The sequence below is a fragment of the Hemicordylus capensis genome, chromosome 6 (genome assembly GCF_027244095.1).
Source record: "Hemicordylus capensis ecotype Gifberg chromosome 6, rHemCap1.1.pri, whole genome shotgun sequence".
Classification (NCBI taxonomy): Eukaryota; Metazoa; Chordata; class Lepidosauria; order Squamata; family Cordylidae; genus Hemicordylus; species Hemicordylus capensis.
In genome coordinates this window covers 81683660-81696635 of record NC_069662.1, presented here as the reverse complement: position 1 = coordinate 81696635, position 12976 = coordinate 81683660, and the positions used below count along the sequence as shown (strand labels likewise).

Here is a 12976-nt window from a genome sequence, read left to right as displayed (position 1 = left end):
CCACAGCAGTAGCGCCCACAGCCACTGGCCACCTAATGCTTCTCATGAGCAGCCAAGAGCAGGCTTGGCTGCCTTATACCGCTCTTGGCTGTTCATGAGAACAACCTCAGTGTGTCAATTACTTGCTGGTGGATGTGTTTCCTTATGTTACTTACCAAGCGGCCATTTTTGCTTTAATTTCTTTTAAAATTAGGAAGAGTACTCTGTCTGCTAGCCCTACTACACATTTGGCTAAGTTGTAATTCCAGGACTAGCTCTCTTATTCAAATTGTACCCACCAGAGTTGAAACTACAGTTAGGTATTTAGGAATCTCTCTCTCTTGATTTCCATGCATGTTGTTTAGCTAGTTATTGAGATCATTCACAGAATCAAAGACTGTGTTTTACCTGGGTTTGGGAGCTGTGTGCGCTCCCAATTTTCAGTTGTGTGGAAGCAAGCTAAGAGGAAACCCTGGGTAGAAGTGATTCTGTGGAAGCAAAGACTCAAACTATCATACTTGGGACACATTATGCAAAAACCCAGCTCCTTTGAGAAGTCCATAATGCTGGGAAAAGTTGAAGGAAAGAGGAGAAGAGGACAACCAGCAGCAAGGTGGATGGACTCGATTATGACAGCAATGAATGCACCACTGAGAGAACGTAAAGACCAAGTTCAAGACAGATCATCCTCGAGAGATTATCTCTATGTGGTCGCTTAGAGTCGACAACAACTTGATGGCACTTAATCAATCAAGGTAGGAGGAAAAGCTACCCAAGTTTTCCTCCTACCTTGCTTCCACACAAATACTTCTGTACAGAAAATTGGGAGCCCGGGTAGACCACAGTTTTTGATTGTGTGAATGACCTTATTATGTTTTTTACTGTCTTGTTATGTCTTAACTATTTTTTCTTTAAGCATCATGTATTAGCTATTGTGCTTTATGGTGTTGTTGTTTTTTAAATTATGCTTTAATATGTGTATTACAACAACAAACTTACTTACAGTTAGGATCATGAAAAGGACTCTAGTGCAGTGCCATGTGGGGAAAACATCCTGTTATTCCAAAGGGCTATCTCATGTGTTGGCTTGGCAGTAGTCACTGGTGCTGATACCCAAGTGCTCCAACCCAATCCATGTATATCTTTAATGGAGATGTGGAAAGAATGGAGCAAGGGAGGAGAATAAAATACATTAGTATTCTAGTATTACATAAAATACATCTATTAGTTACAATACATCTATTCAGTGCTGTACTCTGGATATTCAGAATTAGTGAGGAAATTCAGAATTGGGGTTTGGTTGTGTTGGGGTTTTTTGGGGGGGTTTTGGTTGTGTGTGTGTGTGTGTGTGTGTGTGTTTAAGAAAAGCAGAGGTATGTGACTCTAGCTAAAGGGCCAGTGTGGCTGCTGCATCAGAAGTCTCTCCATAAGCAACTGTTGTTGAAACTGCAGCTCAGTCAGACCCAGGCTGTCAATGTTTTGAAACTCTTGATTCATATTTTCTTTAATAATATTCTGTCACTGTGGAACTAAAGGTCACCAGTTTGGGTCAAGTGTGGGATGGTGAAAGTCATTGTTTGTGCATTTGTTGATGCGGAATATTTCACTGCAATGCATGCTAAGTTGTGGTTATTTGGTTTCAGTATTGTTTGTGACCAGAACTGGAGGAGGAGGATGTTAGTTAATATTTGGCACTCTTTAGAGAATGAGAGGACAGGTCATTGCCTTGTACAATTTATATACTGACACAAAGAAGACAACCGAGGAGGGGAAGGGAAGGGAAAATAAATGAAGACAGAGGTAAATGGGAAGAATACACTATTGTTTCTTTTATGTGTATTTAAGCTTCGCTATAGTAGGAATGGGGAATGTTACAACAGACTACCACAAGAAACAGCAGCTTGTTCTTTGTTTGCCTGTGTAACATCACAGCACTGCAAATTTGCTTGGCTTTATAAGCAGAAGAGCTGAGGCAGGGAAACGCACAGCACAATGTCCTCACATTACATATTTTGTATTGCCAGACATTAGAGAGCAGGAAGAAACATGAGCCTTAGATTTCTGTGCAAATACATATCTGCTAAAACATCGGGCTATGACCTGAAATAAATTTACATACACTCCTCACTTGAATGTAAAACATATATTTGCTGTGGTGTGCATTCCCACTATAAACTGCATTTGTACATGACACAAAAAGTGTAGCATTTTGAGCGTGAAATATGAAAGAAATTTTGAGCATGAAATATGAATTGCAACAAGGCTCTTGGTTGTGGGATAGAGGTGCAGAGAAGCAGACCACTGATAGTGAATTTGAAATAACTAACATGGGGCCCAAGTTTACTCGCAGCATGTGTGCAGCTTATTGAATCCAAGCCAACAGGAGACTAGCATTCATAATGAAATCTGTAATAAGTCAGATGAAAATGTATGTGCATTGCTTCCAGCTAGCAATCCCCCTTAGACAATTTTTGATGTCAACTCATTACTTGCATGTGTTCCTAGAGAACTTGTAACATGAAAAAAATGTGTCTCTGTTTTACCACTTCAAATGGCTATACATAGGCTATCAACCTGTCTCTACTGGGTGTAGAATGTAACCGTTTTTGTGACTCGCTTAAAAATAGTTTCAAAGACTAATTCTGCTGCTTCAAATGTTGGTGCCGGTGTGTCAAGGCATTACAAATGAATGCAGTTCCTCCTGCTAATATCAGCATACAAAAGAATGGGTGGTTAACTACACTCTGTGGCCATTCGTTAAAAGGAGAAGAAATAATAACTTGCTCAGTAACGTAGCTTGCTAACCTAATTAAATGTGTCCTCAGCCCAACATCTGTCTCTGTAATGATCGCAGTGCTGTTAGGGGCCAGCCATATCCTTTGCCTTATGTTTAAATGCATGTTGATAACCTGTGGGTGACATTTGTAATGTTACTGATAATGTATCTGAATTTAATCATCTTCCATCCTGCAGGAAAAAAGGCTTTCCCTATTGTTCTTTAAAATTTAAATGTGCTCTGTCAGCCCTCTGCAATCTCACCCATCACACATTAGCTTTTTATTTAATCGTTGAGACTATTCATGACCACAGCCCTCAAGGACTTGCTTTGCATCAGAGTTGTCCCACGGATGCCAAAAGTGTTACTCTGCTTTAATTGATTTGCTGAGTAGAAATCTACTGAGGATGTCAGCTGGATTTTCAAATCATTTATTGCTTTGAAAATTGATATTATGTTTTCATAAACAAGCTTAGCTTAAAAAAAAAAAAGATTCAAATCACTCTCATCCCATTGACCTGTGGCTAAACTGCACACATGTCATTAGACCATACTTGCTCCCTCCCCTTCCCCCTGTGTTCATAGCACATGGGAACACAATCCAGATTGGTGCCTTGGTGCAGAGGCAGAGGGGCTTTTACCCTGGATGAGACAAAACCATTTCAAATATACTGTTGATGGGTTGGACAACTTGGTCCACTGAGTACCATGAATGCATAATACAGCACTTCAAAGCACAAGGAAAATAGGGAACAGACATTTTGGCAGTGGTTCTTCCAAGATTATTGTGTAAATATTAAAGGTTGCTGGTATAGAAAGATTAGTGATCCCTGCTCTCTTAAGGAATGGTCTTATGAGATTTGTGTGTATATGTGGCTGGGGAGCGGGGGATAGACTTAGCCACTAGGGGTGTGCAATTCGGATTTTTGGTGATTCGGTTCGGGACCCGAACCGAATCACCCCTGTTCTGTTTTGTGCCCGAATATGGGCCACCTGAATCACCCTTGATTCGTTTCGGATTTGGATTTAATCCGAATCTGAATCTGAATCAATTTGGGGGAAAAAGGGGGACCAGGGGCAGAATTTTGGGGTGGGGTGGTAGTGCCCAATGGGTGGAAGCTACCACCCCAATTTCAGGGGGATTGGGCAAAGGGCTGATTTTGGGGAAATTTTTGAAGTTTTAGTGACTTTGGGGCAGATTGGGGCAGAAATTGGGGCCTGGGGCAGAATAGTGGGGTGGGGTAGTAGTGCCTAATGGGTGGAGGCTACCACCCCAATTTATTGGGGATTGGACAAAGGGCTGATTTTTTGGGAATTTTTGAAGTTTTTGTGTCTTTGGGGCAGTTTGGGGGCAGAAAGTGTATCTGCCCCAAAAGGGTGGGGTGGGGTGGTAGTGCCTAATGGGTGGAGGCTACCACCCCAATTTCAGGGGGATTGGGCAGAGGGCTGTTTTTTTGGGAATTTTTGAAGTTTTCGTGTCTTTGGGGCAGATTGGGGGCAGAAAGTGGATCTGCCCCAAAAGAGTGGGGTGGGCTGGTAGATAGTGCCTAATGGGTTGAGGCTACCACCCGTCCCCAATTTCAGAGTGATTGGGCAGAGGGCTGGATTTTGGTGAATTTCTGAGGTTTTTCTTCATAAGGTGCAGTGTGCTAGATTGATATTCATAGTAAATGAGAGTGTGAAAAAGTGAAAGTGGGGTTGTGAGAGTTCTTTAATTGAAAAAAATCTCATTTGCTATCATTGAATGAGAATTCACACCTCAGAAGTTTTTCTGAAGGGATGTTATTCCCTTATTTTCTGAGGTGTGAATTCTCATTCAATGATAGCAAATGAGATTTTTTTCAATTAAAGAACTCTCATAACCCCACTTTCACTTTTTCACACTCTCATTTACTATGAATATCAATCTAGCACACTGTACCTTATGAAGAAAAACCTCAGAAATTCACCAAAATCCAGCCCTCTGCCCAATCACTCTGAAATTGGGGACGGGTGGTAGCCTCCACCCATTAGGCACTATCTACCAGCCCACCCCACTCTTTTGGGGCAGATCCACTTTCTGCCCCCAATCTGCCCCAAAGACACGAAAACTTCAAAAATTCCCAAAAAAACAGCCCTCTGCCCAATCCCCCTGAAATTGGGGTGGTAGCCTCCACCCATTAGGCACTACCACCCCACCCCACCCTTTTGGGGCAGATACACTTTCTGCCCCCAAACTGCCCCAAAGACACAAAAACTTCAAAAATTCCCCAAAAATCACCCCTTTGTCCAATCCCCAATAAATTGGGGTGGTAGCCTCCACCCATTAGGCACTACCACTCCACACCACTATTCTGCCACAGGCCCCAATTTCTGCCCCAATCTGCCCCAAAGACATGAAAACTTCAGAAATTCCGCAAAAATCAGCCCTTTGCCCAATCCCCCTGAAATTGGGGTGGTAGCCTGCACCCATTAGGCACTACCACCCCACCCCACTCTTTTTGCCCAGATCCCATGCTATGCCCCCAAACTGCCCCAAAGTCACTAAAACTTCAAAAAATCCCCCAAAATTGGTCATGAGCCGAATCACCCAAATTTTTTGGCCCCGAAATTCAGGTGATTCGGCTGGGCCCCGAAAAATATCGGGGGACATCGAGGGTGATTCGGTTCGGCCCCGAATCACCCAAAATTGCTCATTTCGGGCACAGATCAATCTGTGCCCGAAATTTTTTGCACATCCCTGTTAGCCACTTGCATGACCAGAGATACATCATGAAGTTTGCTAGGATAGCAAGCAAGGCTGGGGCATGTGCTAGAGATGGAGTTCCTTCCAAAGTATTATTGGGGAAATTATATTTAATTAGCTGACCAAGTTAAAGAGCATCTGCACCTCTAGTTCTCACTGTCTCCCCCACCCACAACTAATCTGGCTCCCTACCCCGTCCTCATTTTGTCTCCATCCCTTCTGCCAGTTTGCTCTCCCCCTCCCCGCATCCCTTTGGCTGGCTCACTCTGCCCCTCTCTGCATCCCTTCAGCTGGTTGGCTCTCCCCCCACATGCTCCCGCCTGCTTGGCTGTCGTCCTCGCCAGGAGGCGGGCAGTTGGAGCTGATGTTCCCTCTCCTGCCAGCTGGCAGTGGTGCCACTGCCTCTTCCTTGACCTCCCTCCTTCCTTAGCAGGCTGGCTCGGAGAGAGCCCCCCACCCCGCTGTGCTGTGCTGTGCTCTGTTCTGCCCTGCCCTGCCAGGAAATCTTGCAAGAGCTACTACACGGGATTAGCCACAAGTATGCCTTAGAGAATTATATAGAGAGATGTTAATGTTGGTAGGGGAGCGGAAATGATATGTCTGAGACACAGACATCTGTGGACAAGTCTAACAAAGTTAAACAGAGAGAAGAAAAACCCAAATCCCCCATAGAGGAATCACAGGATCGAGATTGCGAAGTGATTATTCATAGCACTGAGAAATATTACAAAAAAGGAAATGCTATTATTTCTACAGTGTGCTGACTTAAATAATACAAGCCTGATTTGATACAGTCTGAATAAGCAAGGCACAATACTTACTGGAAAGGATACCATGAAAATAGTTGAGTGCTGGCAGATCTTTCCATTTAATAGAACGTGAGCTCTCTCTCTCTCTCTCTCTCTCTCTCTCTCTCTCTCTCTCTCTCTCTCTCTCTCTCTCTCTCTCACACACACACACACACACACACACACACACACACACACACACACACGTACGTTTTGTATCCTGCCCTTACTTTCACAGGGAAGTTTCTCCCCATTTCGCCCTCATGACAGTCTTGTTAATTATGTTAGAATGTAAAATTGTGTCTGTACCCAAAGTTACTCAAATGGCTTCATGGCTGAATTAGGCACTGAACCCAGGTCTCTATCTCCTTTGATCATTAAAGAGCCACTATCAGTCTCAGTTCTCTATCTACGGCATGTTAGTGTTTGAGAAATACTTTCCCCTTTGATGTGTTATGCATACCCATGACAAATACAACTGCGGTATGAAGTACATTTCATTCATAAGTTTTATGTATTGGTAATATTTTGGATATAGTTTGTCTATATATTTTTGTTGCCATCTCTATACATAATACACTAAGGTCATACGTGGCAAGCCCCAGTCACACAGTGCTTTACCAATCAGAAGTAACAGAACAGAAGCACCGTGGGGATTAGGCAGTGGGGATTCCATATGGAGATAAGGAAGAGGAGCAGGTAGGGGGAGAGTGAGCAAGCAGTGGGGAGCGGGTGAATGAGTGGGTGGCTGACACTGAGCAATAAAGCGTGGACTCTGGCAGGGGTAAGGAAAGCAATAAATTCCTAACACACAGATGATCTGTGCGAGTTTCACTAGTATGAATTATTTCTCTGAAGAAATACAATTCAATTCCAATGAAGGAATGAGAATTTCGTATTTTTTAAATTATTATTTTTTTACATTTTATATCCCACTCTTTCTCCAAGGAGCCCAGAGCAGTGTACTACATATTTAGGTTTCTCCTCACAACAACCCTGTGAATTAGGTTAGGCTGAGAGAGAAGTGACTGGCCCAGAGTCACCCAGCTAGTTTTATGGCTGAATGGGAATTTGAACTCAGGTCTCCCCGTTCCTAGTCCAGCACTCTAGTCACTACACCACGCTGGCTCTCTTAAGCTATTTTATGATATGAATGATCATATCACAGATGATGTATTTGACACTTTCATTCATTCATTCATTCATTCATTTGATATTATTCAATTTGATTTTTACTGAATGATGTATATTGGTAGAGCATTAGTGTCCTCTTTCCCAACTAATAATTAAAAGGATGAGACTAGATACTTAGGTATATTCTGTGTTCACAGTAAGCCTTTTTTTCCTCCCCCCCCCCCCCCACTGATGTGGGAAATTGCTGGATTGACCATAAGATGCCAGGTAAAAAGAGGGCAACCCTAGCCATGTGTCCAGCAGATATTCATGCTTCCCCACCACAAATGCCTTCTATCTGAAAAAGAGTGCCTTAAGATGGATAGTACAGATCATACTGACATTTAATTAAAGAATTCTTTTTCACTATGTAAAACTTCTGGGACAGGAAAAATTTAAGTTTAATGTTGATTGATTTTTGTTTTGGCACATACCAGACTTGGCTTTATTCTACAGCACCTTAGAAGTATTTAGTCTTTAGCATTGTAGAATTGGAGAGAGACCCATTTATCCTCTGAACAGCCTAGGTGCAGTGGCACACCTAGATAATTTTGGTGCCCAGATCACACCCGCCACAAGGCCCCCCTGCCATCACGAGGCTCCCCTTGCTGTGAGACTCCCCCCCCCATGAGCCCCCCCCTTGCCGTGGTCAAGAGCTTTTCCTTGCTGCTACGAGATAATTCTAGCCACTGGGGGTGGGGGATGCAGGCCTCCCCCTGTGGCGGCAATGATAGCGGGCAGAGCGGGAGTGGAATAGAGCATTGTGACACTCTAATATAACTGTGCAGGTACACTGGAGCGCCTCACAGTTCTCAGGGGCCACTGGGCCAGAGAGGCTCAGCAGCCTCTCCCAATCTGCCTGTTACCACTGCTGCTGCCAGGGGGGGTGGGGGGCATGGAGGTCTGCTCAGCTCACCCCCACCCCGACTTCTAGAATTATTGAAAAAATTGGTGGTTTTGCCTTGCGGTGGGGCAGTGGCAGCAGGTGTGGGGTGGCAGCAGGAGCCCCTCCAGACCTTTGAGGCCACAGGCCGGAGCCCCAAGGTCCAGGGGTAAGAGCGCCTCTGCCTAGGAGATAGAAAAGTAAAATACTTCCCATTTTGAAGATAAGAAAACAAATACTGAAAGGCTGAATCAGTATTCGAAACGTATAGTGCCAGAGTCAAATGTAAAATGTTGGGAATCTTGGCTCCCGTTCCTTACTTTTAGATCAGATTTGGCAGTGAGAAAGCACACATGAGGATTAGCAACAGTACATTCAATAGAATAAAAATGTGTTCCTCTTAACAATTCCAACTATTCCATGCTCTTAAAGACTTCTTTGCAAAAAAACGATAGCCTCCTGCCTCTTAGTTTGCCCCAACTCAAACTGGGGGTTGCACCATACCTCCACCATTTGCAGCCAGAGATCATGGGACTTGAATACAAGAGGCTTGTGGGGCCTCTTCAGTTGAATGGAGCATTTGCAACCATGGACAGAGGGGCCTCATGAGCCCCAGCTGCAAATGATGGGAGGCTCAGCCCTGTTCGGCTGATTTGAGGGCTCCCTCAAATGCTCAAGAACACCCTTGAGGCTTTTAGACTGTTCAGTTTAAGCACTCTAATTGGCCTCGTGGCCTGATTTATTTTCAGAGCATGCAGGAAGGGCAAGGTGCATACCTAGTAGAAACCACCACCTCAGTCGCATCCCTGGTTGTGCAAGATGTGAACATCATCACATTCATTGTTTTCTCAGCCCGGCTCCAGTTCATTGACATCTTGCTTAAAAAAAAAAAAAAAAAAAGACACATAAAGGACACAATGTGATTGTGTTTAACATTTTCTTACCCCGCCCCCCCCCCCCTTTAACTAGAAGTTTATTATGGGAGATACATAGGGTGATGCAGATTGGCAGCAGTCACACATCTTCCAAAACATCTAATTATGTGCTGAGCTGCTGGTTATGTTTGCCCTGACCATATATTTGTAGTCCCATTCACAATGTTTTGGCCTGTCAGTCTTGTCCTCCTTAAAAGCAGAAGCAAGGGTTGACATTACATCATTCCTTTGCTCCCTTGTTTTGAAGAACAAAGCTCCCGGTGAATATTGGAATTGTGCCTGATGCCCAAAGACATTGCTGCTCAGCGCATGCCCAATTCCAGGGCTTCCAACCAAACATAATTGGGTACCCTACTTCCCAGTTGTTCCTTCTTGATCCCTGCTATGTTTATGGTGATTTCTATGAGTCATGAACTCCCATTCCTTTCAGTGGGGTTTGCATAGGAGAACTTGTGGCAATGTGTTTGGCCTGGCCTTCCAGGGTTTTTAAATGATTGACAAACTGTTTTAAATTGCTGCCCTGATTTTCCAGGGTTTTTTAGCTGTTTGAATTGTTTAATTGGTTTTATTCTGTTTTTATAGTTTGATTTTAACTGTTAACTTGTTTTAATTATTTTTAGTATGCTGTAAACCACCCTGAGCCATTTTGGAAGGGCAGTATATCAATCAATCAATCAATCAATCAATCAATCAAATAAATAAATAAATAAATAAATAAATAAATGTGCAGGAGATAAAAACAGCCAGGTCCTCACCAGAACAGCTTACTAAAATGTTTACAGGCTACATTTTTCTTCTTTCTCTCTTTTCTTTCAGGCATTGCCAGAAACATCTCTCCCCACTTTGTAAAGTAGGGGTGTGCAAAACGTTTCAATTTGAAACAGGCCATTTCAAGAAACCCTTTAAATGAAAGGCCTGTTTTAAGCTTGGAACAAAACAGCCCCATTTCAGTCAAAAGAGCAATGGGGTGCTGAGAGTTGAGACTTTGCAGCCAGACCCAGATCTCAGCCCTTCAGTACTTTATATATCACAATGAGGAAAAGTTTCCAGAGGGTGTTCCATTCATCGCCTACTACCATGAGTAATGAAACTGCAAGCAATGAGGCATTGTGTCTATGGAAAACAGGGGATTAGGTTCTTGGATGGAAAAAAAGGGCAAGAAATGACACACAGAAAAAGAAAAAGACTACTGCACCATGCTCTGTGGGTTCTTCTTGTGCCCAACAATGCCCGCAAACTACAAAAGGCCCCCCAAGACTGTGAAAAAGGGCAAAAGGTGGGAACTATGTACCGTGCTCTACAGGATCTCCTTGTGCCCTTCTTGTTCCCAGCTATGCCCCTCAAAGGCCCCCCCCCAACTGTGAAATGTTGCTGGGGAAATGCCTTTTAAAAAAGAAATGAGCCACAAAATGGCTCCTACTTACAAATGCTTACAAAATGGTGGCTGGAAGTGACCTCTGTGGTCACTTCAAGCCCTCTAGGACTCATAGATACATGGGTACCTGCAGATAATGAAAGTGGGTGTCAATTAGGCACCCACGGGTACATGAAAATGGTGAGTCCATGAATAGTGAAATTTTCCTGTATTGCAATGTAAACTGTGTACACATGCATGGCGGGGGGTGGGCTTTGCCCTTGTAAATAAGCATGGAATTGCTGATCAGAAAGGCTTTAACTTATATGCGGGGCTGAGTTGTATTTTGCTTTTTAAAGGTCCTTTTTGTTCCTTAGTTCATAAAGTGAAGCATGAATAAGCTCTGTGTGCTACAACTATGGTAGGAATTAGCATAATACTTAGTTCTCATAAACAGCAAATGAAGAAGTAAACCAGTTTCTCAAGTGTACCACTTAGACAGGAGTGCAAGGAAGGGAAAAGGGGGGGATGGTCCCCCACAAGGATGAGGGGTCCCCTCTGTGTTGTAGCGGTGCACAAGGAGGGTCCCAAGACTGTGTTATCCTGGGTTATTCTCTGCTGCCATGCTTTTAGGACTAAGCTGGACTATTTTGGCCAAAACGTTTTGGCTAAAATTAGGTATCTCCAAGGGACTGAAATCTTTCTTGAATCTGCCCCAGTTCTCCTTTTCCATCACTGCCATATATTTTGTCATTTGGTGGTTGCTCCTTGGTGGCTGACTGCCACCATTTTCCAAATGAGGGTGGGAAGCACAGCTTCTTAATGGCTGCTTTCAGAATGATGCCACATCATTCATCAGAGCCCCTGGTGGCCCAGTGGTAAAACTGCCGCCCTGTAACCAGAAGGTTGTTGCAAGTTCGATCCTGACCAGGGGCTCAAGGTTGACTCAGCCTTCCATCCTTCCGAGGTCGGTAAAATGAGTACCCAGAATGTTGGGGGGCAATATGCTAAATCATTGTAAACCGCTTAGAGAGCTTCCAGCTATAGAGCGGTATATAAATGTAAGTGCTATTGCTATTGCTAAGTGCTATTCTGCATTCCTATACTGAGCAGGGAGCTAGGCTAGAATATCTTCAAGGTGCTTTCCTACTCCAAAATTCTATTATTCTTTTATCCCAGTGCATCTTCCTGAAGCTAATCAGAGTGAGAACAATGCTTCTCACACTTACTCTGCACGCTAGGAAAGAAATGGCAGCTGCCATGACATTGTGCAGTAGTAAATGTTTCCAGACTTCCAGCTCCTAAGCCCCACCCCATTGATCAAATAACTCCCTTCAAATTTCCTACCTGTGAATGGATGGCAAGATGGTGGGGTTGGGTCATTTCCTAAACACTTCACACTGCAAGTGGGAGCTCCTTCATATGGAAAGAAAATCAATGCACATAGAAAACTAGATGTCAATGAGAAAAGTCTATCTTAGTCTTCTCTCTGATATACCAGTTTTCTGTGCACTAGATTGGTTTTCCTTCCTATGGAGGACTATTACATAATGTGAGCCCCTAACCTGCAATGTGGCCTGCAGGTCCCCAAACAGCTTTTCTACCATAGCTGCTGTTGAGACCTGGGCCATGATCTGTTCAGGAAAAAAGAAAGTTTGGTAAGATTAAAAAAATGTCACTGATTGGGATTTTCTTCTAGGGGATTGTTCACTTCTTAACCTTTATTAACGTAAGTCATTCTTGATATTATTTTTATATATCAGTATCTTTTCAAAATGTCTGTAAGTGAAGGCATCTCAGCCAAACTTTGAAGAAGTACAAAAGTTAGCACACATAATTCAACAATTCTACCTATGGAAAAAGAGATGGTAAGGATGATTAATCTATGTAACTGCCAAAAAATTGCAACTTTGCTAATCAAAGAAAAGTTGAATAAATCGATGCATTTACTTTTTAGAGGAGAAACTTCCATAGGTGGTGCTGTTAGCCCCAAATTTTGCCTCCTTGAATTCACAACTGCCATATTTGTCAGTATTTCTAGCACTGTAATAGAACCCTTTTCTAATGAACATTCCTAGTCATGAAGTCTTGCTGAAGTCTGTGATAAGTAGCATCCACCACATATAGGACAGTGGTCAGTTTCAATATCAGATATAGTGATGAGTGCACTGCCTCCCTTGTCATTCTTCCATTTTATTTAAAGCTTCCTTGGTATCCACAGTATATGTGCTCTCTCATACAACCACATACAATGGCCATTTCACAAAATACAATTGAAAAGTCCATAAACTTAATACAATCTCCCGTTCCAAATAAGGCCATTATGTTTCACAGAAGTCCTCTGGTTTTCACTCCAGTATCCA

The 12976-nt window shown here is 43.2% G+C and overlaps 1 protein-coding gene across 3 annotated transcripts in view; it reads left to right on the top strand.

Moving 5' to 3' along the window:
• Positions 1-12976, top strand: part of CNTNAP2 (contactin associated protein 2) — a 1803519-nt gene that overhangs the window by 1147971 nt on the left and 642572 nt on the right. The gene's annotated exons all lie outside the window — the stretch shown is intronic.